The sequence below is a fragment of the Chlorocebus sabaeus genome, chromosome 13 (genome assembly GCF_047675955.1).
Source record: "Chlorocebus sabaeus isolate Y175 chromosome 13, mChlSab1.0.hap1, whole genome shotgun sequence".
NCBI classification, from domain to species: Eukaryota; Metazoa; Chordata; class Mammalia; order Primates; family Cercopithecidae; genus Chlorocebus; species Chlorocebus sabaeus.
In genome coordinates, this window is record NC_132916.1 from 47,501,754 (window position 1) to 47,523,837 (window position 22,084).

General features: G+C 33.5%; 1 protein-coding gene across 1 annotated transcript in view; it reads right to left on the reverse strand.

Moving 5' to 3' along the window:
* LOC140713160 (triadin-like) overlaps positions 1 to 19,377 on the reverse strand; it is a 67,897-nt gene extending 48,520 nt beyond the window's left edge. Inside the window, exons 1-2 of the mRNA XM_073022441.1 lie at positions 19,358 to 19,377; positions 13,572 to 13,622 (exon numbers count right to left, since the gene is read on the reverse strand). The gene's annotated coding sequence lies outside the window, so the exon portion shown is untranslated. The remainder of the gene's footprint in view (positions 1 to 13,571; positions 13,623 to 19,357) is intronic.
* Positions 19,378 to 22,084: the final 2,707 nt, after the last annotated feature.

Here is a 22,084-nt window from a genome sequence, read left to right on the forward strand (position 1 = left end):
ACTAGAGATAAAAGTTCAATGTTGCATAGCTGTTGCATTTACATTTTATTTTAGAAACTTAAAAACATAAGTGATGTCTTTATGTTTCCAATGATAGCAAATATGGCCTCCAATAATTCAATGATACCTTCAATTGTTGGGTTTCCTGATGCTATGTTTTGTCTCAGTCAGTTTAGCTAAAGTTAATTCCTACTTAGTCTACAATAACACAATTCTCTCTTTTGATGGTGAGTTCTGATGAGATTTTGGCTTCTTTGGAAAGGAAACAACTTTTTTTTTCTCCAACAGTTCTGTCTTTATTGAATCTATGCTAGGTCAACAGTACAGTTTAAACTTTCAAGCAAACTAGCACAATTCTAGTAATGAGAATTAGTTTTTCTGGAGTACTTATTATGGCTCAAGTGCTGGTCAATTGTTAACTTGCGTTATTCCATTATTTTATGAAGTACATGCTATTTTAATCCCCATTTGGTAGATGAAGTGACTGAAGCTTACAGCTCATTCAGCTGCTAAGTGGCAGAACCATGATTCCATTTTCCCAACCTATTTCCCTTCACCTGGGTCATATCCTAAGGTCTGGATAGAATGATCTTGGTCTCCTTCTTAGTTCTGTTTCCGAAGTATGGCTAATTTTGAATATTTGGATTTCTTAGAAACAAATTACTGCAAATTTAAATCTTTTTTTTCCAAGGACACAGTTCATTAGCATTTTGCTCATCAAGAATAGGTATCTATTTGAAACAGCCTTGCTTCCCACTCTGCACACGGCTCTCACTCCCGTCAATCACATTGTTATTGCAATCTTGAAATGAAATCTTCTCAGACTTAATGTGTGTCAAACGATCTTTTGGAAAAAATAAAAATTGTGGAGTATATTTTTACCAACTATGGATACAATACAACCAGAACCAACTTCGGTCTTGTACACAGAATTTTGTAAGCACTCTTATGAAAAGGTGCCATCTAACGTGTGGCTCTGAGCCCTCTTTCTAGAATAGAATTACTGGCTTTAGTGTTATGCGAACAGTAATGCTAAAGATCACCTTAGGATAAGTTCTTTTGGTGTATGAAGAGTCAGTTTTTGAGTTCTATAATCTGACTTTAAAAGCAAGCCCATTTCCTAAGTTCTGTGACCTTGGGCATTACGTAAAACCTCAAGTCTTTATTCTGTCATTACTAAAATGGAGAAAATAATGTTGTAAAATTGATGTGAGAGTTTGGAGTGATGTGTATAAAGAGCTTAGCTATTTTTAAATTATGCTCATAAACTCAAATTGCATGATCTTTCAAAGTAATTTTCTTTTTTTTTTAAACAGAATTGGGACTTTGTCCTTGAATATTCGAGGCAGGAATTGATATGTGAGAAATAGGCAACGGATTTTCTAAGTTGAACAACTCTTTTATTAGGCTACTCGATTTTTAAGAACTCAGTGCACTTATTTTGTAGATGGTATTTCTACTGACAGTAAAGTATTTTTTGAGCCATATGAGACTGCAGTTTCTAACCAGGATTTATTTCAAGCCATATAAAAACAACTATATATATATATTTACATATGTGTGTATATATATAAACTTTATCTATATATGAAGCTCAATAACAAGTTATAATGAGATGCTTCTGGAAACTAAGGACAGTTGTTAGTTAATACTGGCCATTGGGACCGCGAGTTCAGAGAGGCGGCAGGCAAGCATTTATTTTTCATTCCATCTTCACTGTTTAACTTTTTTCTACCACTAATTATTATTGTAGAATAATAAAATATCTAATTTCTATAAACATTTGCCACTGAAGCCTTTCATTTTGTGCTACACATACAAGCACTGCGGAAATATGGAACCAAGAAGTCCCCATGCTAAGTTGTTGAGGCAGGCAGCCTGTCATTTCCTATGCAGCACTGACTTTTCCAGGCTGTTGATTTCATTTGTGAAATGTAAATTGCTAATGGGCCTGGGGAAGGGAGCTTCATTAGTGGTTTTTCAATGTTATCAATAGTATTTTTAAGTAGAATAAGCAAACCAAAACTTCAGCGTGCAAGTGCTTAAGTCAGAAGGGCAGCAGTGGAGACCAACTCTGTTTAGGAGTCTCTGCTTTGTCTTCATAAAATGAAAAGAAAAAAATTTATTCAATATATAAATTCCAAGAATCTGCATTCTTTTCAGAATGCCTCTATTTTAAGTACTTTGCAAGGCAAAAGCTAAATATCATTGATTTTTTTCTCACTTTATTTTTTTATTATCACAGTTGCTTCTTTAGTACATAGATATCTTACATGTGGAATAAAATAAAATAATAATTATTATTATTTTGCACCAATGACACTTTGCATTTGCTACATGGTAATCTCTAAGGTAAGTATATTATATATGTCATCTATATTTTATTTATATAATATTAAACATTCATTTGTTCATTAGCTCTCTAACCCCAATAGCGTATAAACTTAATGAGTCCTGGGATGAATTTTTATTTTCCCTAATACATGACAGTGTTTAGACTGTTCTTTGCACAGAAGAGAGATCAACAAATATTTGTTGAAAAAATGGACAAATTACACAATCCTTACATACCACTCCTATGTGGTAAATGTTATTATTAGACTCGATTTACAGATAGCAATACTGAGACTTAATAATATGTTTAATAATATGTAAATATCGTTAATAATATGTTTAAATATCCCTAGTAAGTGACAAAACTGGGATTCAAATTCTGTTTTCAAAGTTTTAAGCTCTTAAACACACTTCTATAACTAAAGTTGCTACAGATAGAATTGAAAGCTTTGAAGCACTGAATACATGAAAACTATACGGCACACCACATTCTACTTCTTATAAGTTGTCTGTCTATATTATCTATGTTGTGTTATCTACACAAATTATTAATAGTCATTAGGATTATAATTAACATATGCAATATAGTCACAGAGGTTTCTACTTTTTTCAAGCCAGTCTTTAAACTATAAATCATATTATATAGTTTCCTATGTTGAGCTGGTAAAACTAAGCAGTCTGAGCACTGATAGAAAATGAATAACTCTCTCACACACTCCTGGAGTAGTATTCAATGTTTAATGACATGGGAAGATGTTATATTTAAAAGCAGTTCACAAAACCTACTCCTGTAAAATATATAAAGGAACATTAGCAGTGTTATCGCTGGTCAACTATACGTGAGTTTTAGTATGAGGGCGTTTGGAAAACATGGTGGCTAAGGACATAGGTCTAAAATCAGACTGCCAGACACCAGTTCTGGATGGCAACTGTGTGACCTGGGCAAGTAACTCTCAGTGCGTCCATTTTCATGTTAATGAAAACAGGATTGCTGTGAAAATTAAACACTACACGTGAAGTACTTAGAATGGTGCCAGGTACAAAGCAAATGGTGGATGTCAATCATTTCATTAATATTTTAAACTACTTTTCTCACACTTTTATAACACAATTTTAAATACAATATATATTTTAAAATAAAAAACATTTTATTTGTTACAAGCAACATTCATACATTTATTCCAAATCCATGGATTTTTCCATCATTTGAACGTTTTTTTATTCAGGATCTACTACTGAATATTTCGACTTTGATGAAAACCTGCTACTACTACTACTACTACTACTTGCTATTACTACTATTACTACTACTACTACACAACTACTACACACAAAGACACGCAATTCCACAACTTTGTTGTTGTCCTAACTATATTATTTAAAAGAAAATGTGATACAATGTCCATGTGCCTGTACACACACATACTCACACTCTTCTACATTCTGTTTTCTGCATGAGGAAGTATTTCATGGAATATAGAAATACTGTCACTCCAAATAGCCTGACTTCAATATTTCAGATATGGGATAACCCTCCCTAAATAAGTCTTAAGAGGAATGCTTATTTTGCAAATATTCAGTCTGCTGTTCTAGATGGTATCTGATTTCTTCTGCTGCAGACACATTGCTTTGTGGTCCAGATAAATATAACTGCGAAAAAGACAAGATTTGACTGCCTTTGAGTTTGATTTTGAACTTCTTCAGTTCATAGATTGTCAAAAGAAGAAATTGTTCTAACTTTGGGTGAGGTCACACAGCGAACCAACACCCAACATCTGCTGCTACATAGCTTTTCATCTTATCTGGCTGTACATTTCTTTACTTCAATATTCTACTGACTGCTTAACATTTTCCTTTCTCTTATTTAGCCACATCCATATGGTCTTGACACTTCATGCATTCTCTATGCTCCCATTTTTCCTGATTATCTTTCTAAATTAGTATCATCTTTGCTCATGAATTGAGGAATCCTTCCATGCATAATAAAGAAGTAAGGTGATGATATTCTCAAGTGATAGTTCAACCTCATTCATGTCAAGGAGTTGCAGAGATCATTTTTGCCACTGCAGTTGAAGGAAAACAAACAAACAGACAAAAGCTAACCAAGCAAACAATTCCTCAGTTTGAAATTTATTTCCTTTTCAACCAAGTAATCTAATATGTGGTCTCTGAAACTCTCCAAATTTCCATTTTCTTACCTTTTGAAATGGGAGCATTATAATTATCTCGGGAATTTGTGGCTAGAATTAGACTGAATAATTTAACAAATATTTCCTGAGCATTCAAGTACTAATACTGAAATAACAGATCTCCATTGATTGGATGAAAATTTGGCCTGCCTTACTGAAGGGAGCATTAGCGAACATTTCACTTTTCCCCTGTCCCACCCAGTTCTTTTTTCACTGTCTTTTGAGATCTTTGAAAACAGGAAATTTGTCTTTTCATCTTTGGAGCTTCGCTGCCTAGAACAGCCACAGAACATTATGTGAACACTCAAAAATTGTTACGGATATGTAACTAAATTAAAATGCTGTTTCAAAATGACAGGAAAATCAAAATGCTAACTTCATTTTTAGGGTGTTTAAATCAAAATATGAAGCAGAATCCCTGTCTCACAATCCAAAACACTTACATGTGTGGAAAAACACATTAGAACTGACCCACCAGACACTGAACCCTGGTGCACATTATCTTCAGATATTTATATTTAATTTGTCTGTCTGGTAAAACTATTCAGAGTGGCTACATGAACTAATTTATTTATTGCTAGTTATTTCAGGAAGCAAAAGCCTCAAACTACTGACATCAGTGCTTTTTCCATAACACACAGGCACACACAGAAGCACACCTCCACACACGCATGTTCTCTGTCTCTCTGTGTCTGTCTCTGTCTCTCTCACACACCTCTCAGACCCATTAAGTCAACAACAGAAACAAAACAAAAACAATTATGCTTGATAAGTTTCTGTAGGTGTAGTTTTAAAATGACTCCAGTCTGTAATGCAGGTGCTTAAGTCATGACTCAATGCTTTATGCCTGAGTCCTGATTCTGCAATCCTTCCTTGGCAACATTCCCATAGGAGTTTGATGCTCACAGAAAAACTTTGCTGAGTGGACATTAAAAACACAAAATGGGCCACACGGTATTCTCTCTTTGCAGCACAGAATAAATGCATACATTGTCCCTGCCTTATTCTGTCATCATTTCATTTTCATTGTCTTTTGTGTTTTGTGTATGGTAAATGCAATGTACCACACTTCTGATAGTGTCACTCTGCTTTTATCTGTTCTTTCTTTTATGCCTACTTATATGTGCCTCATTATTCTTTCCGTCCCTGAAGCTTCCCAATGTGAAGAGTGGGCATTTAAATAGGTAAGATATAATTGGGGGTGGCTGCATGCATTTGTAGGTCCTGCAGAAATTGTCAGAACCAGGCCCTGTGTTGTTATTTGAAGATGGCAGATGGCAGGTTGGAAATATTTCAACTAATGAGCCTGCTGACTTTAAACCATTCAATGAGTTCAGAAAGTTGTGCAAAAGCCTCTTATCAAGGTAAATAAGCAGGCATTCCTTAGTTTTCCTTTACTGAGGGGAAGTCACTAGACTTCAAGAAGTCTCTTGCTTGTTTTTCTGGGTACCAGTATTGATTTTCTTGAATCCGAAGTAAGAATAATAAATTAAGTAGATAGAAGGTCATAGGTTTAAGTATGGATCATCTTACATCTTGTTCAAAAATGTAAAATAGATGACTTATAGTAGAAATAATATATATTTTTAAATGTCAATGGACAGAGCCAGGTGTGTGGTGCATGCTTACAATTACAGGTACTCAGGAGGCTGAGGGAGGAGGATCTCTTGAGCCCAGGAGTTTGAGGCCAGCCTGAGCAACATAGCAAGACCTCATCTCTTAAAAAAAAAAAAAAAAAAAAAAAAAAATCCCTTCAAGGAGAGAAGCATATGCATAAAACAGCTTGGAGTGATAAGAGGGTTGCAGTGCAATAGTAACCTATTCTTTCATTCAATTCTGCGTTTTTAATGAGGGCTGACATTTAAAAAATACCAAGGAAGGAATATTGGAGCTCTATGCTTAGACTTGCATGTGTATTTCACATACACACAGCTGTACACATATTGTTGTTGTATATTAACATTTTGGATGAATAAAATAAAAATTCTCAGTGCTTGCATATAGTACTTTTGTAAAGCCAGTGCTTGCAGAGAAAATCTTGGCCCCCTCAACTACTTTTGAAAATAATACATGACCACTTTCCATCCTATCAACTTGGCATTTTGGCATAAGGGACATAATGAGAAATGTGTCAGCCTGGAAATTCCTGTCTAAAGTGAAAGTGCTACTGTTATGGGTCCACCTTTCACTTTCACAATTCTTCAGAAAATGAGTAATCATGGATTTTAAAGGCATCTTTAGAATCTTGAAGGGTCTTTTTTAAATTAATCAACAGATTATCTGTAACCTTCCTCCATTCCTAGCAAACACAATAAAATTATTACAAAGACAAAAATTTTGACTATGAGTTAGGATACGTTTTGCTAATATATTCCAATATTGAAAAAAAAAGAAAAATAAGATTCTTTCTAGTGGTTATTAAATCTGATACTAAGTAGCTAATTCAGCATAAAAATCTTGGACAACCATTTGGTCTTTGGGCATCAGTTTCTTCACTGTTAACATGATAGTCGTAATATTTCTCCCTAAAATACTTCAGGGCAGAATTAAATCACGCTAAGAATTTGTATTAGAGACTAGGCACCAAAAAACTCAGAAAAAGGACAGAAAAATTAAAATACTAATGTTGATTACTAAACCAAATATTCTAGACTCAGTATTAGACTATGGAAATGTTTTACCGTAAGTTCTAATATTTTGTAGAGGATGACAATGGCATGAGTGAAGATGACATATGTGAATTGCAATACTATTGGAACATTTTAAGCATTTAGAGTGATGAATAAAATATATATAGATTAATTGAATCTTCTTAGAGTTATCATTTTCAAAAGACAAAATACATCACTGTTATATCAGTTTAAACAGAATCAGAACACTAAAGACTGAAACTGGAATTTTTGGGACAAAGCTCAAGCTTTTTATGTTAATCACTGGACACTGGAATATCTGTGATCTCTAGATGTAGCAAGACAAAAACATTGGTTAAGTTTGCTATGGCATATGTTGAATCAACTTATTTTGAAAGGTGCCTTTTGGGGTAAGTCTCTGAGACCAACTGTCTTGATACTTTCTCGAAAAAGCAGATGACACAACACATACTCCTTCAATAAATCATTGAGTTTTCCCCTGCAGGTTTGTATCTGGATTAATCAATATTAAAATAGTGCTTAATGAACCAACATTGGACCTTTGCAATGAGTCACAAAAACTAGTGACAACTGAACATGCAAAATTACCAATTTCTGTAAAAATAAATAGCAGAGAGAGTGATTACTAGTATTGGAATTCAAGTTTGTTGGTTGTACTCATGTTAAGAAGAAGGTTTAGGGTTCCTCAATTTTGAGACTTAACTTTGTTCTCTACCAACTTTATTTCTCTTACCCTTGGTTCTTTCCATAAGAAATCTCACCCATGCACGGCATGCCCACATCTTCAAATTCAGAATACAGGCTCACAAGTGTATCTCCAACCCAAATATTTTTTCTGATACACCCAGATAGCCAGCTTCCAGTTCTAAATTTCTATTAGTGTCCTAACAATACCTCAAATTCAGCATGGAGTAAACCAGATGTATAGTCTTATATTCTAAGCATGTTCTTTTCTAGTATCCCATCTCAAATTCTATCTCACCTCAGTATAGCATCTTATTTTGATTGAGTCTGGCTTCTAACATGTTGAAGCAATTTTGAAATGTATTTCAACTTTTTAAAATATTATCAAGTCCATGACATTGAATTCTGAGTATATTAATATTTCTCTTAATGTCACCCAAATTTTCTTATCGACATACACCTATTATTAATGTTTGGTTTACATAAATGTCTTATAAAAACTTTATGTAGTTTAGAGAGATTTCAGCTATTGTTTCTCTATCATCTGTTTGAACTGAACTGTGTCATAGAAAGAAATTGTTAGTCCACACTATAAATTAACTAAGAAGTACTGATTACAAATATCACCCACATTTTTCAGTGATCATAAATTTATTATTTGGTCATTTGTTCAATTAGCTATTTTTAAAATAAATAGAAACTGCCAAACTTTAAATTTCAAGTGCTTGCCTTCCTTTTAAAAATAAAATCTGCAGATTTTAAAAATATCAGTTATTTTTCTTTGTTCATTATATGCATTGCAATATACTTTTCCAATATGTGGCTAATCTTCCTCTTCTGGATTTGCTCTATTTGTGTCTTAAGAAATTCTACTGTAACCAAAAGCTATATATATTTTCTCCTCTATTTTCCTGAATGTTTGAAGTTTGTCTTCTACCATCAAGCCTTGAAGATGTCTTAAATTTCTTTTTGCGCAAATATGAGAGTGGAATTAAAAGTTTTTCCTACATGAGAAGCAAGTGTGGTTTTCCATTTATTTTCTCAATGATACATTTATCATCTAATGTATTGTCTTACATTTAGGGCTTCATTTCTGGGCTCACTGTTATATTCTCTCAGTGTGCTTTACTATAACCGTACTATTTCTATATCATTTTAATTAAATCAATTCTATAAAAAATAACTATATTTGGTCAGGCAATTACACTTTATCATTTTTCAAAAAAGTATTTTCTTATTTTTGTCCTTTCAAATTTAAAGACATCTAAGAAAACTTTTTTTCCACTCTAAAAATACTGCTGATATTTTTTATATGAATCTATACATACTTTAGAGGAAAATGATCACTTCCAGATGTCATCAATATTTACATACATTTATTCTTTGTAACAGAGTTTGTTTCCGTTGTGAATAGGGTACCCTGAACTAATAAATTTTTTAATTATTCATCACTTATGTTTAGGAATGCTAAACATTAATTTTCATAAGATGATCTTGTATCCAGAAGTTTTGCTAATTTCTCTTATTCATACTAATACTTTGTGGGTAAACTTAGAATATTTATGAAGTTGACTTTTCTGCAAATACCACAACTTTGATTATCCCTTTTCAATTCTTATACCTTTTCTCCATTGGTACTATATCTGATACAATGTTGAAATCAGGATGACATTTTTAGTGTGTTTTATATTTAATATTTAAACATAAGTACATATGTATAATTTGTAATGTTATAGAAATGCATATATGTATTCATATTACACATATTCATGCACATTGATTTTTGTGTTGTTTCGTTTAGTCAAAATCATTTCAAAATGCTCGTATCTCTCCCATAAACCATATCATCAACCTAGTCTAAATCACTCCATATTTTCCATATTTTCTCCATACTGTTACAATAATCTTCTAACATATAGAAAGGCATATGATGGCAGAAAACCCTGACTAGCCAGCACAACTTGTTCTTCATTCCTTCTCTCACCCAGAATACGTTGCAGTTAAATATATCAGAAAACTAAATCTTCCCTGGTGGCAAGGGGATGGGACTGATGCATGCCACCTGGCACCCATGCCCTCACACTCTCTCCTCCTTATTGCTGGCTGCAATGCCAATGCATAGGCAGAACTTGGAACCACGTACTGAAGATGGCAGAGGCCGCCTCCAAAAGACCACACACCCCCAACCAACACCAACATCCACCTGAAAGCCTATCTTATTATTAATTTTTTTCATGTGATTTGGAATTTCAGGTTGTATGTCAGCCTGAGTACTGCATTATTGTGGTTGTTGCTGTTTTTGCTTCTTTTTTTTCTATGAATTGCAATTGTGCAATTCCTTCCTTTGTCCCCAATCTTTCACTGGGTCTCTAGTCCCAAGTATACTTTGATGGCTCCAGAACTTGCCTCATAGTGTTGGTAGGGATATTCCTGAACAAGTAAGTCTCTCTTCCAATACATGACTTGCTTCAGGTCCTAGGTGAGGGGCTGAGTTTATTTTCTCCACTTTCCTGAGTCTGCACTTTCCTATTAACTGTAGCAGCAGAGAACTATTCACAGCAACTGTTTTTCACCTTCTTTTCTTGAATGGGGGTTCCACTTCAGTACCGGGTTAATTGCAGTGAGACTTGTGTAACATCCCTGCTTATTCCAATGAATATTATTGCCTTATGTGATCCTGGTCAGCAATTCTGTTTAAAGATCCAGAGCCCAGCACCCCTACAGCTTCTTTCCAGGCTACTACCTTGTTTTCACTCTGTTTTTCAACCAATTAAATGTTTCCCTCTTGATTGCATATGGTTATAGCTTTTAAAATTTACCCATCTATATTTTATCTTTCATTTTAAGGACTGAAGATGAAAAGAGCCTTCAAATCTTGAACATGCACTTCCATTTTCCTGGAAAATGAGAGTTAAAAGGCCAGAGTCCTTGTCTCCACTACCTGATTACTGAATCAGAATCTCTGGTCATGAGTCCTGAAAAATATTTTTATTTTAATTCAATAGGAGAGTTTAGTGCATAAGCAGATTTAAGAGCATAAATTAGGACATGGTTCTACCTTTACTCAAAGAAGAATATGCTGTGGCTATTAAAGTATCATAAGATTAACACATAATAGATTAATTTCTCATTTAATTGTGCATGATATTGTCATATTATGTCTGATGCTCCTTTAATGAAACCTTTTAAGGAGTTCTCTAATTGCTAAAAGAAGAAGTGTTAAACCTTTATCCAAAAAAACTTTCTTTTAAAGTTAATTCCTGTTACTAAAGATTTATTTGAGATGTGACTGTTCCAATATGTGTGAGATGGTACTGATCCCCTTTAATGAAAGAAAGTCTAATGAGATAACACCTCCTACAGGTGAAAGTTAAAGTCACTTTGCATGATATGATTACACTTTGCTGATAAAATCTCCAGGAGTTGTCATTCACATTCAGCATCACAGGTCTGAATTTTGGCTGTTCATTTGGAAAAAAAAAATAGTAAGAAATTCAATGCATAAAACTTTAAAGCATCATTAATATTCTAGAAAATTATCTGGGAGAGATCATTGTCACTCTAAATGGGAAAAATTAAAATGACTAATTAAAATCCTGACAGTAATTTAAGGGCTCAATTTCTAAAATAATAATAATAATAATAAAATGAGATTTAAAATAATTATTCTGGTGATTACATTTAATTGTCTTTTTGTACAAACTATTTTCTAGTCATAGTCCTCACTAAACATTAGGAAGAAAATGGTACAATGAAGTAAAACTGAGGATTTAGCTAATGCATCTTCTTCAACATGATATACGTTGTCCCTGTCCCCATCACTAATATCTCTAACCATGAACCGGCTGGTGCTAGATCTGACCACCTGGTATGGGATTATGAAAAGAAGATATTTGGAAGAGTAGAAGAAGATTCTCGAGAATATATTTCCAGATATCAGAGACTAAAATAAACAAAAACTAAACTTTTAAAATAAAAATATAGATAGATAAATAATATTCCTGTCTGCACCTTTTAAAAATATTTCCACCTTATATTGGCAAAAGAAATATAGCATCATTGTGTGATTAAATTGCTTAATGATATTTAACCATTTCAACTTACATTTCTATATAATACCCAAGTCAACCAACAGTAAGATAATGTTAAAGAAATCTATAATTTATTTAAGATGAATTAATGTTTCAGTAAGTTCAGGATATTTTTCTTACCTTTCTCAATTAATTTAAACTTTGAATACTAAAATATAGCACTATTTATCTTCCTGTTGGACATTTAACATAACATATATGAATCCTCTTGCAAGGCAAAATATACTAGTTTACATCTTATGCCAAAATAACACAATAGTGTATAGCAATAAAGTAACTCTACCATAAAAGCTGATGAAAAAAAAAGTTTTAGTTATAATAACACATTTCTAAAAGAAGGTATAAATGCCTTAATAGGTATGAAGCCATGTTGCCTTAATTATTATTTTTTAAATTAGGTACATAATTTTTTTAAAATTAAAAAATAATGTGTTCTTACATTTCATTAAACAACAATTATGTTTATTTTAACATTAATTGAAAAATTAGGAAAGTATGACTTAAGGCTATAGTTTTATACATTGCTACACTCACTAATAGGGGCTCTCCATGCATCTTTCATTCCTCTTACTGATCTGTCAGGTTTCCTCTCCCGCTGATCTCCATACCACTTCCAACCCCAATCCATGCCTATGTAAACTCACCAGAAATCCTTCGCTTATCAATAAAATAATCTCAGTAAGATGAAAATGTTACCGCTAAGCCCCTCTACTAAGTGTGGTCAATATTTTACAGGGAAACGGGCTCTTCTTCTAACATTCACAATAGTAAGTATATTACATGGTTTTTATAATTTCAGTGACTCATTAATATGGGCACAATGGAAAATTTTTAATGTTTACTTTGACACCAAGAAATATTAGACAACTCTGAGCACAATGCCATGCCCACAGAATATACTTGGATTAGTTAGAAATTTAATGTTTTACATTGAATTTGGCAAGTTTGTTTGTGTTTTAGGGGACATAATTTGATGTATGGCATATCAGAATTCATCTTACTTCAAGCCTATCACAACGGAAAGGCTAGAGATGCACCATGGCACATTAGAAAAAGCACAGTGCTTGATTTAGGAGATTGAAGTTCTAATGCTGTTTCCACTACAAACTATAACTTTGAAAAAGGTCTTGACTATTCAGGTTTCATTAGTCTGTAAGACAAGAGGATTGGACTACAGTTTCTAAGTTGCTCCTAGCTATATGATATGTTTAGGATTCTATTATACCATGAACTTACAGAATCAAAAGATTTTACTGAGAATTTTTTACTATTTCATTTTATCTTAAATCTTTGGTTTCCATGGCTATTCCTAAGATTCCCCTTTGGATATTTATACAATGTAGATTCCTCTATTCCACTACAGACCCATGGAGTCAGAATAGCATGAGACTTTTTAAAATTTTTGCAGTATTTCTGACGCAGCTACACTTTCTTTTTTGTTTCATAGAACAATTTAGAATTTAATGATGGAATATAAATATTTTTCTTTTGCTTAAAAACATATGAAGGCAAATTAAAGCTATGGTTTTGAGAGCCTGAAGATGAAATGATTTATTACTTTGTTGCAAATAATATGCAAAAGGCAGATCAATGTGGCTTTGCATTTCTTTGTATAATATTACCTTTTTCCTTTAGGGAAGCTGGAACTTTCTCTTCTTTCCCTTTAATAGGTTCTGAAAAGAAACATCGAACATTTATTTGAAGCCAAGACAAAAAGATTTTCAGATACCTATATAATGAAGTCAGTAAGCTGAAAATATCAGTAAGCTGAAAGTACGTAGAAATTTTATAATGCACTTTAAAAATGATTTTACTCATATAGAAACAAACAAACATCAGTATAGAATACAATAAGCCATAAACTGATCGTTTTTCCTTAGCACAAACATGTTGTTCAACAAGTTATAATCTACTTGTTTATTTAAGAGAATGAGTATTTGGATGGATAGGACCTTATTTATCTGTAATTTTTAAAAAATCACATGACTTCAGCATCCAGAAGTCTTCCAAAACTGTTTAATCAGCACAGAACCAGTTTATTTCTTTTAGCTCACATTTTGTCAAAAAAATAAACAACCAAATAGAAAATCCTGCACATATCATGTATGTAGTGGTGTTTTAGTCTTCAGATTCAAGTTAAACTTCAAGAATGAGACTAAAACAAAATTTGAGAGACAATTTTACCTAGCAGACAATTTTATCTATAAACTTTTAAAGTCTTCAAAATGAAGGCCTTGGTTGAAGTAATGCAAATAAAACTTTACTTATTCTACCACCTTCCAAACATATCTTCAGTGTGATTCAGACCATATCATGGGCTCCAGACATATATATGAGCAATGCCTTGAATATCATTATAATTAACAGTCTAATAAAAGATAAAACAGAAACACATTTTATTCTTCTTCTGCAACATTAACGCTCAATATACATTTTATGGACGAAAATGAGTTTTAATACAATTATAAGGGAAAGAAAGAGATCTATCCTTTCAGTTCCTTTTTCTATTCCCACCATATGATTTGGGTGAAAATACAGAGACTATGATGGTGGTGCTTGTAAATGGAGATGTCACTGTAGTAATCACTTAGAATTAACTGTGTCCAGATAGTTTTGGATGTATTAAGAATTGATTTTGAGGTTTTATTAAAAGAACTGTATCTTTCACAGCAAAATTTTCTTGTCGGGTAAGCTGTAGCTTTAGATATCCATAAGCAAGTAGAACTTTTTAAAAAATGTATTTGATGGCAAATAAATGTTCATGTTGCTATTTATGGTGCTATGTATAAATAGGGCTATTTTTTTCATATACTTCAGCATATGAAGATGAAATCAAGAGCCATGAATTGAACAAACACACTGGGAAGCTTCATTAACTGTTTTTCAAGCTGATGGGGGTAATTTGCTGCTCTTGTACTTCCTGGCTAAGCCAAAAGGATTAATGTGTTGTGAAATGAGAAGTGGTGGTGGAAACAGACTCCCAGTGGGGCGGGAGAGTGCAATGCTTTGAGTCTCAGAATTCAAGATTCAGCATGTTGATCTAAATGGGTGAGTGTGTATGTTTGTGTGAGGGTTTAGTAGTTATAAAATACAGGACCTAGAGCGACAGCCCACAGAACTACATTGATTTTGGTGGAGAGAGAAGGAAAGGGTGGAATAACAGACACACTTTTATAGGACATTCAAAGATTGTAAACCCATTACCTTAAGCTTTGGAGAATGATCTCAGAAAATAAAAGTGATTTCTATTTCCAAGTTTGCTACTGGCAAGATGCCTTCTGTTCCTAGGCTGAGTCATCACTTGCACTGACTTTCCTACAGATCATTTATTCTCAGCATCTGTTTTGTCCTCAGGGGCTTTTGTCCCAATTTAGGAAGTCCACAGACTTCTCTGAGCAATCTCTAACTACTCAAGGAAGTGAGTAGGATATTAAATCCAACAAAAAATGAAGAGTATTACATGGAAACCCTGTACTTCTTCATTAGGAAGGAGAGATACATCAGTGGTTTGGGTCAACTCTTAAGCCACTTATCTATCTTGTTTGTCAAAAGCAGAATATTGGAAAACATTTTTAAAAATATGGTAGTTTCTTCGTGTGTGTCCAAGAGCCTATAGGATGATTTATGGTCCTTGGTGATCAGGGCCTATAAAGTGTTTAATGGTGCTAGGATATAAAGTGGAACTCCCTCAAAATTATTGAGGTAAGAAGATTGTGATGGAAAAACAATTCCCTAAGGAATAGGAAAATTGTTTCAGATTTGCCACTGCCTTATACTGCCCCTAGAGACGAAGGCAGTAAGGAGGAATTGGGTGAGTATCCATGATGACGTACAGCATGGTTGGGGAGCAGTTTCAAAGTCCTCAGACAACTTACCCCAACCTTAATTCTAGCTTGGAATTTTTGGGTGGAAATGTCTACAAAAAACATGTTGAGGACAAATTGAAGTTGGGGGATCATAAGTTTCATAGTCCTGGGCATAGTTAAAGAAGATCACTTCTGTCGAGATTCCTCTCCCATTATATCCAAACATACACAGACGTGGGACACAAAACTAGTCAATAATTCTGAGGCCCAATTGCATTACTCCAACAACAGAGAAACCTAAAGATGCTATCATCGTGTTCTCAGAGGAGGAGAAATTACTTAACTACTGTTTTGCTTGTTTGGATTCAGTTTGCTGTTTCTCAGTCTGTAGGTGAATCTACCATACTCAGATATGTCAGGCCAGGAGTTAGAAACAAGTTTTCTGGGATAAGGTTGAATGCCACAAGGAGGATAACCAATATCATTGGTCACTAACAGGATTTTCTGTGTTTTGGATGGTCAAGACCTCATATGCAAGACTATGCCCCTGTAGGTGAATTGAAAAGGCTTAAGTGAGTCCACTGGTCCGAGAAAGTCAATAACTGAACCAACAACAAAAGTAGCAAGACATATCATTCTCCTGTTTTTTTTTTTTTTTTTCCTTTGAAACAGTCATCCCTAGAACTCTCAATATTTCCTTACATAAAGACAAAAGCCTAATAATGTATCTCTGAATATCTAATTGACTCATGGTTGTCACAACTCTGATCAATGTGGCTCCAAATGATTTCCTTGTAATAAAGCTGGTTTTAAACTTGAAGTATCATTTTAAAATGAATTTGGATGTACACATGCAAGTGGAATGTATGAGTAACAGGCAAATGTGGACAATCTCTTAGTGGTTTAATAGAAGTAGCTGACAAAATACAACTCTAACAAAATAAGTGAGTTTTTAGCAAGTGAAATTTCTGCATTCTGATTCTGCCACAGCTTAGCAGCAGGCTTCAAAGAGACTCTCCAAAAACAATAACACGGTAGAGGCTTTAAAGTCCCTAAAATCTTATAGGAAATATTAAAATTTTGTCTTTGATTCTTAGTAATGATAAATTATATTCAGAAAAAAATAAAATTCTTCTAAAACAGTATTCAACTTATATATAATAAAGGCATTTTGGGGACATTAATGCAGTTTGAATTAAAAAGTAGATATATTTTATATCATCCTAAATCAATAATCATATGCTATAAACCTTCATATACATAATTTTCTAGTGATTGAAAATTTTAGAGAAAGTAGTAGATAATTTTACATTGAACAAAAAATTTTCAGTAAGGAATTTCAATTGTAAAATTATCTACTATGTTCTCTAAAATTTGAAATCACTAGAAAATTATATAAGTTTTGCAGCATATGATTATTGATTTAGGATGATATAAAATACACAATTGCAACAATATTAGAAGTTACAAGAGCCTACTTAATGAAGTGGTCAGTGTGGATTTATTTCCTCCAGGTAATGTTTTCCAGGACAGATTTTAACAATTATTCTTCCAACTAGTTTAAACTTTGGCACATGTGAAGATTTTAAGTAATAGTTAAAAGTTTTGATAATTATCATTGCCCAAAGTGAAGCGTTGGAGTTAAGCCCCCAACTTTTCTTTTGAGCTGCTTTCATGGTGAACAATAACATGTGGTTCAAATATTCCTGTGATATAAATGCAGACTAAAATAAAGACATTAATGCCCCCCAAATATCTTCCACATGACAATGGAAGAAGAAAATATTTAGATTTTACAAATGTTACTTGCAAATTATATATGTATATCTTTTCCTGGTAGCATGTTTTCATGACACTTTTGGTTTTCACGTAATCAAGGACGCTGTTTTTATTGATTTTCCTATTACATGAGCGTGGAGGCTGGGAAGGGAACTGTCCCAAAATACAGGTAATCACTAAAGAAAAATAGATTAAGCCCATCTGTGAGAATTAAGTGTAGTTACCCCAATAGCAAAAGAACTAAGACTATTTTTCGTAGTTTATGTCCAATGCATCCATGCCAAATAGATTTTTTGTGTGTTTTTATAAGATCTACACTCAAAGCAAAAGTGCTTTTATGAATACAAATATAAGACCCCTATTCTAAGGTGCAAGTAGTGGCTGTGTTAAAAAGAAAAAATAGAATTTAAAGTGGGGCAGAGATGACTTTGACTCTTACCTTTCCCTATTACCCACCGTGTGACACTGAGTAACTTATATTGCTAGAACTCACATTCCCTGTTCATAAAAATTGAGGTAGCCAGTACATTTTGCTGAAACAAATATGTTAATTAGGTATCAAGGTGCCTGGCAAAGAGTAGATGCACCACTTTTGGACTTCCTCCAAACAATTCCCACACTTTTACAAGGCTAACTCTTCATCTCCTCATTTACATTTCATTTTATTTCTTCAGGAAAAAACTTCCTGGTCACATAAAATTGATCAGAATCTCCTATTACACCCTCTTATAGCATCCTGGATACCTCCTAATTAATTCATGGTCCAATTAATTAGGATCCCTCCTAATTAATAATAACATAATTGTTATAATTTTAATTATGTTATTAATAATATAACTTCTCAGAGAGTATAGTCTATGCTTTTCTTGCAAACTTAGTGTCTAGTGAGTATCTGAATTAATTACTGCATATTAGATGCATAATACTTATTGAATATAGCACTGATAAGTCCACACAAAAAATTAAGGTGAATAATATCAGATCTTAATGTTTAAATAGATGATTTTTAATTTATTATATATACATATATAACACACACATATATATAATAAAGTATATATTATAGTACATATATATAACACATATACATACTATAGAATACATTATAAATATTACAAGTGTGTTAATTCAGAAGAGAGGGGACTCATTGAAGGCTGAAATAGGTAGAGAAGGCTTGATGCTTTATGTGGACATTATTCTTAGGATCAGGTTAAATATTTACATAGGCAAAGAGGAAAGCAGTTAGTCCACTCAGGAGATAGAAGTTTCAAATTTTAATTAAGAATTTCATGCTTTTTCATAGAAATACAGAGTGTGACAAGACTAAAGCAGGCAGAATATGCCTCAGAGCATTTGAAAATATCAGAATGCAGAGGTCGAATGACCAAATCTTACTTCCTGTTTGTAGCTTTTCCATTTTTGCTGTCATCATCATTTCCAGTGTTTACCAAGCGCTTGGGATATATTATACACTAAATATATATTTTAGGACTAGAAAGGAGAGAATCAGAGAATTTGGGGACAAGTGCTTCTTAATATTTTTTACTTCCCTTCTATATTTTTTACCTTTTTCACTAAAAAAATCCTTTTTAAATTTTTCTTTCTTTTCTTTTTGGGAACTGTAATTAGAGCACTTCCTGGGTAATAGGGAGAAGAAATAATTTTAGGGACAAATAAATAAATACAAGTTTTTAAAAATATGCGTGTGACCTCTACAGTTCTGGTTTACATATTTGCAAAGCGGATGCGGCTAATGTACTGTGTTCTCAATAATATATATTTCCTAATACATTTGTAATATCATATTAAATTAACTCTCTCACCTTTATCTTTCAGAACTGAAGAAGTTTTCCCAGATTTTTCTTTTCTAATTTCTGCAAGAGAGATCATGGGAAGAAAAGGTTACAAGGAATAATAGAGAAAAAAATGCAAGTTTCTTCATGTGTTTTGTATACTGAGGCTTAAAGATCACAGGGCATCTGAGTTGATATTCACAATGCAGATGTCTCCAGGCATATTTTGTCTATAAGACGTTGGACTAAATATGAAAACAATAGAAAATAAGCCCATGAACTACTATCCACAAGTACAGACTATGCCATATATATTTTAAAAAGTACAAGTAAACTGACTTGGGCTTTGAAGAAGAAAGGTATGGTAAAAATGATAGCTAACATTGTCTACTTACTATGTGTCAAGCAATGTTCTCTACCAATTTCTCATTCAGTGCTCTCAATTCCATGAGGTATGTAGGTTCTGTTATTATTCCTGCTTTTCACATAAATTAACTAACTTTCCAAGATCTTTAGGAGACCTGGGATTTGAACCACTATATCGATGCTCTCAAGAACGTAAGTACTGGCTCCAGTAGTTGCATAATGGACTCAGTAAAGGATGTAAAAAAGCATGTAGTACTGAGGCAGAACTTGACGAGGGAAATAAATTAGACCCGCAAACATGAAATGGAAAGAAATACACATTTTAGAGAAACAGACAGAGAATAGGAGACCTGGACAGGACAGATCTATCAGTTTTCTGTGCAGGCCATTTACAACCAACAGAAGTGGAGGTGATGCTGTGTGACTTCCAAGGCTAAGTCACAAAACGCCATGCAGTATTCACCTGCGAACCTAGTGACACTTGCTTTGGGAAATGCAGCTGCCATGTGAGTAATCTAATTAACACCACCATGCTAGAGAGGCTACATCTAGGCAGTCCAACTCACAGCCCCAGCTGAGCTCCCAGCCAACAGCTAGTATCAGCTGCTAGCCCTCTGAGAGCGCCATCCTTCACATCCTTCACATGGAGTCAGTGATTTTACATGACTGCAGCCCAACTGGACATCTGACTGCAATCATATGAGATAATCAAGTGAAAACGGCCTACTGTATCCTCCTGAAGTCCTGACCTACTAAATGAGGAACAAAATGAAATCAGCTGTTGGTTTACATCACTAAGTTTTGAAATGACTTATATCTAGAAATAGTTGTGAAAAGGTAGTTAACCAACAAACAGCAAAAATTTGAACCTGTGATAAGTACTCCAGTAAAGTTATACAGATAATAGGGGAAAAAAATTATTAATTCTAATTTTAAAATTGGGGAAGGTTTTCACTGAGAATATGCCTTTTAGGTTTAGGCTTATAAATTGGGTAGAATTTCATTGGCCAGGAAATGCCATTTTAATTGCATAACTGTAAGTAGGTGTATTCAGTTGTTTGGGTTTTTTTTGTTGTTGTTCGTTTGTTTGTTTGTTTGTTTTTGTCTTCCTTTGTCGCCAGGCTAGAGTGCAGTGGTGTGATCTAGGCTCATTGAAATCCCAGGTTCAAGTGATTCTCCTGCCTCAGCCTCCCGAGTAGCTGGGATTACAGGCACCCACCAGCACTCCTGGCTAATTTTTGTAGTTTTAGTAGAGATAGGTTTTCACTATGTTGACAAGGCTGGTCCCAAACTCCTGACCGCAAGTGATCTGCCCGCCTCGGTCTCCTAAAGTGCTGGGATTACGGGCGTGAACCACCATGTCGAGCCATGTATTAGGGTTTTTGTTTTTGTTTTTTAAGCTGAGAATGATTCCTAGAGTTCTTACTTGATTTACAATGGATAATTTTCCCTCACCTGAAATACGAAATGTAAAAGGAGAGGTCTTTGGAGGAAGATATTATTTCTGTTTTGAATGTATTGTGTCTCATATGTCGACAAGACACCCAAAAAGGAAACATCCAGCAAGCAGTTGGAAAGAACAAGTGAAGTGCAGATCATTTACAGGTACTGCAAAGCAACCTACAGTATTGTTTATGAATGAAAACTATCAATATAACTAGTAGCATTTTGTTAAAGGCCCCAAATTAATCTTATTTGCTTTGTTCACACAGATTGACTTGACTTATTAAGCAAACGAATTATATAAAAGCAAAATAAACCAGAAAGTGAACAATTATTTTCTTAAAAATATGTGACAGGTGAAAACACACCCACATACAAAGACTAGTGTTCTCAGCTGTTTTATTTTTCCTTTTTTTTTTTTACAAGCATATTTTAAATCCAATCTCATATAATTTGTCTATATTGATATATCATTTATGTATTGGTAGTAATAGCCTTAATTTTATACATTTTGATGTCCTATTGCCAGGCCTTTAAAAATTTAAAATACAGATTATGATCAAAATAGCTATAGACGTCAAGCTTTAAATAATCTGAGATTAAAAGTATTCCTTTTGAAAATAATACTCAATAGCAATGCATCCAGGAATTTTTCAATTTAAGTTATGGGCCTGAGTATATTTAATCAAAAATAAATAGCAAAGAGCTTTTACTTTTAATTGTATTGTAGAATATAAAAGGTATATGTGTGTTTCCTTTTCCTTCTGCAAGAATTCTTAAAAAAAAAAAAAAAGCGGCTCATGAAAAAGACAAGACAAAAGGCTGAAATAATGGAAAGTCTTATAACAGAGTATCTTCTGTATCCTCAGCCCTAGAGTTCTTTCCTGACACGAGCATAAACATTTTGAATCCAAACTACAAGTGTTCATCTGTTTAAAGGAAACAGTA